A 4,312-nucleotide genomic window follows, 5' to 3' on the forward strand; every position below is an offset into this window, starting at 1 on the left:
AGGCGCTGCGACGATCTCGGCCTTCGTAGCGGCGGGAAACTTCTCGCACTGTCGGCGATGCGCTCCGCAAGCGAGCGATGCGTCACTTTTCAATTTCAAAAATCTCTCAAGCTTAGTTTCAAGCTTCCCAGCTCAGGTACAACTTCCAGAGGCCCCACAACTGGCTCAAGCACTCTAGGAAGGACAGAACTCTCTCAGCAGAGTTCAGGGAAGCTGGGGGTGAAGTCCTTTTGTTCCTGGGACTTCAAAACAGGGAGCCAGCTCTACTCAGGCCCTTGGAGATTCCTTCAAGACAGGGGACACAGCTCAGCAGCAAAGTCCTTCCCCTCTCCTTGGCAGCAAAGCAACAGGTCAGTCCAGCAGAGCAACAGCAGGACAGTCTTCCTTCTTCAGTTCAGCTTTCTCCTTGGCAGAGGTTCCTTCTTGATTCCAGGATGATCTAATTTTCTGTTGTCAGGGGTCCTGTACTTATACCCCTAAGGTCTTTGTTCTCTTGGTGCATGTGGGCCCTGAGCCCGGTCTGAACCAGTTCTGGGTGGTTCCTGAGTACTTTGTTTTGCTGGCTGCATCTTTCCTTTCAGAGTGAGGGGCAGGGTCCTCAGCCGCCCAGCAGGAGGTGGGGCCAGCATTGTGGAAGGCAGGCACAGCCCTATTCAGTCCCAGGTGCTAACTCCTCCCACCACTCCAGTTGCAATTGCAGTCATTCAGCCTAGTGCTGACTCATCCAGCCTCCTGGGGAATCCCGAGCCCCTGTCACTCTCAAACCAGACAGTCAATACACAAACAGGCCCAGGCACACAGAAGGGTCCGACAAGAGAACAGCAACTTTCTAAAAGTGCTGTTCTCAAACACAGGATTTAAAAACAACCTTTCCTAAAAGATGTGGTATTAAATTCTGAGTTCAGGGATACTAGATACTTATGTCCTATCTTGTTCCTATGGGAAGAAATGCTGTTAACCACTGTAGCCAGCATCCCCCATGTTAATCTATGGAGCAAGATAGCCTTACAGTAGTGAAAAACGAAAATGGCTGCCATTCACTACCAGAGCATGTCACCTGCACTAGTACATGCTCTACCTTTTACATACACTGCACCCTGCCCCGGGGGGTACCTTGGGCCTTCCATAGGGGTGACTGATGTGCACAAAAAGGGAAGGGTTAGGCCTGGTCAGTGGGGACACTGCCCAGGAGGACACGGCAGTTCTAAACTGCACACAGGCACTGCAGGGTCAGACCTGAGACATAATTTTAGGGCTACTCCTGTGGGTGGCACAATCAGTGCTGCAGGCCTACTAGTAGCATTTGTCATCACCAGCCCTGGCACACCCAGTGCACTTTACTAGGGACTTCATAGTGATACAAATATGCCAAACATGGCTATCCAATCAGAATAGCAATTTACATAGGGAGCACTTACACTCTGGCACTGATCAGCAGTGGCAGAGTGTCCAAAGCATCTAAACCAGCAAAAACGAAATCCAGCACAGCATCAAAAATACAGCAGGTAGAGGCAAAAAGATAGGGGAAACCACGCCAAAGATGCCAGGTCTAACACCGTATACATGGTGTACTCCGGCACCTTTGTGGGGACAGCATTAACTGAGTGTACCAGTATCAAGGAGCCTTATCTCTTTAAGCAAAATGTTACTTTTTTCCCATTAAAGGACAGAGTGCATCCTGAGCAACGAGCCAGAGTGCCTTGATTTGAGGCACAACACCCGACGGTTGTGGGTAAGCTTCTGTAATTTGTATGACCACCACGATTTGATTGATGTTATACACACACCTTTTGGTGGACACACCTCACCATAATTTGGGCAGTTGCTCAGTTGCTGGCACTAATTTGATAGGTGTACTAAAACTGTTGTAATAACCTAGCTGTCATTATATCTCCCTTCAGATCTTAATGCAGTGGATCAGCTGTTCAAACTTATTGTGGACCACTTAATCCGGTTTTGTATTTTTCCCTTCATGAGCATGTTATTTGAGCAGAAGCGATAGTTCTAGATCCTGATGAATGTTAATAAACCTCTTCTGGTGGTCTAGTTGGCAGAAACATGTTGACCAATGACCAGTGACACACAGTAGCAGGGTCAGTTAAGCGCACATGTGTCTCTTCACTTTTGTTCATTTTGAACCAAGCACACAAGAATAAAGTTATACGTCTGCCCTGGAGTCAGCTTTAAGCACTTTTTTGTTTACATATTGCACTCTCTGCGAGCCTCACCACCCTTTAGTTTTCCATAGGGTCTCTACCATTCGCTTCAAACATCTGAAAAGCTCCTCCTTCTCACAGAGGGAGCTGTAGCCCGAACCCTGATGTGCTGTCATGGTGCGAGGAGAATTCCAATGATGAAGAATGCCACATCTGGTGGTTGAGGGACTTCATCCCAAAAAAGGAATACTTCTGTTCAGCTATGTTTTCTTACCTCCTTATAGACCCAGGTGCTTCTTTGTGTGAAAGATAAGAGTTGGGAGTGAACACCCGCAGTTCTCTACATCTCCCCGGGCCCTCCTTTTGTTTACCCATCATAAACCTTCTCCAATGAGAGATGGTAGGCCTGCAGGTGAACATTTCTGACAATCTTGTAGAATGGGACTCTAAGGGGCAAATTTACAAGTCTCTTGCTCCACTTTTGCGTCATTTTTAACATGGGAAAAGTGAACCAAAAGTAGTGCAAGGGTCTTGTAAATCTGCCCCTAAGTGTTCTCTTTGCAAGGTCAGGAATGTAACCCCTAAACCATAATTCCTTCACTTTGTAATATTAATTAGCTAGTAAGACCCCAGTAAACTGAACTGCTTAAATCTGTGTGCATAAAGGTGCAAAAATAAGTAAGCCTGCACTTAGATCTTTTGGTTAACTTCCATTATGTTCTACATACTAGTGTCTATATGTTGTAGTGGACACTTGGGGCCCGAAGTAGGTCACCAAATACCGGTCGGTAACGGCCGAATTCGGCCGTTAACGACCGGTATTTGGTGATTGAGATGTAGGGGCCAATATTTTGCACAATCGGTAAATTTACCAAATCAGTAAATTTACCGATTCTGTAAAATACCGAATCGGTAATTTTACCGATTCGGTAAATTCCAGATGTAGGTAGCACTGTTTACAGTGCTACAGGCCTTCAGAATTCGGTATTTTACCACCCAATCCTATTGGGTGATAAAATACCGAATACAGGTGTACATGCACATCTGTGCATGTACACCTGTGCCATGTGACACACAGACATTGCCCTTAGGGCACGTATGTGTGCCACATGGCACACATGCCTGTACTTGGGGTGCTAGAGGGTGTCAAAGTGACACCCCCTGCACCCTTGCAGGATTCGGTATTTACCGATTCGGTAAATACCGATTCGGTATTTCCCATTGATTCCTATGGGCTGCAAGGCCCATAGGAATCAATGGGAAATAGCGATTCAGTATTTACCGATTCGGTATATACCGACTCGTACAGATTCGGTAATTTTTTACCTACATCTGCCTGCTTCAGATTTACCGACTCTTAAATACCGAATCGGTATGATTCGGTATTTAAGAGTCAGTAAATCTGAATTACCTACATCGGGCCCTTGGTAACAACAATTAAGGTAGTTGTGGCGCTTTTCCACCGGACTAGTCTTAAATCCACTTAGGAATTCAGCCCCGGTGCTCACTCCCCGAGGTCCTACTGCCACCAAACCTTGTGTTTGTCTAATAGAGGTACAGTTGGTTCCTATCGATTTAGCATGTGCACCATACATTAATAATTTAAATCCATATTTGGCACATCGTACAATATTACCATTCTAACCTAGAGGTCATAAGCCAGTTTCACAAGGACGTATAAGAATAATATATTCTACTCACAGTGGATCTTGGATCTTTAAATACAAAGCGGTACCAATATCAACATTAAGCTCCCTGTTACTGTTGTAAATGTAACTAAATCCATGCACGTGACACTATCCACTCAAGCTTTTAAGATCTGGATAAGGACTAGTTCAATAACTTGCTAACTGGAAGCACTTAGCCTTAAAAAACACAAAACATGTTGCATCAGTAGCTTTTGAGCATGACCTTTATCAGCAGTTGTCAGTGTTGGTATTTAGAAGAGGTGGAATCAGACAGAAAATAAAAGCTGTTTTGACTTCTTTGGAAGAATCAGGCCACGGCACCGTGCTTAAGTCAGGCCGTGCTGTGTTACTGCTGTCATGCTATGCTACCATGGTTAATGCAACTGGATAAGTTGAGCTACAGGAACGTAGAGGCAGAAATAACAAGCAGAAACAATACTGCAGTAATACTGACAGTAATAATTTTAC

The sequence above is a fragment of the Lissotriton helveticus genome, chromosome 2_2 (assembly GCF_964261635.1).
Source record: "Lissotriton helveticus chromosome 2_2, aLisHel1.1, whole genome shotgun sequence".
Lineage (NCBI taxonomy): Eukaryota > Metazoa > Chordata > Amphibia > Caudata > Salamandridae > Lissotriton > Lissotriton helveticus.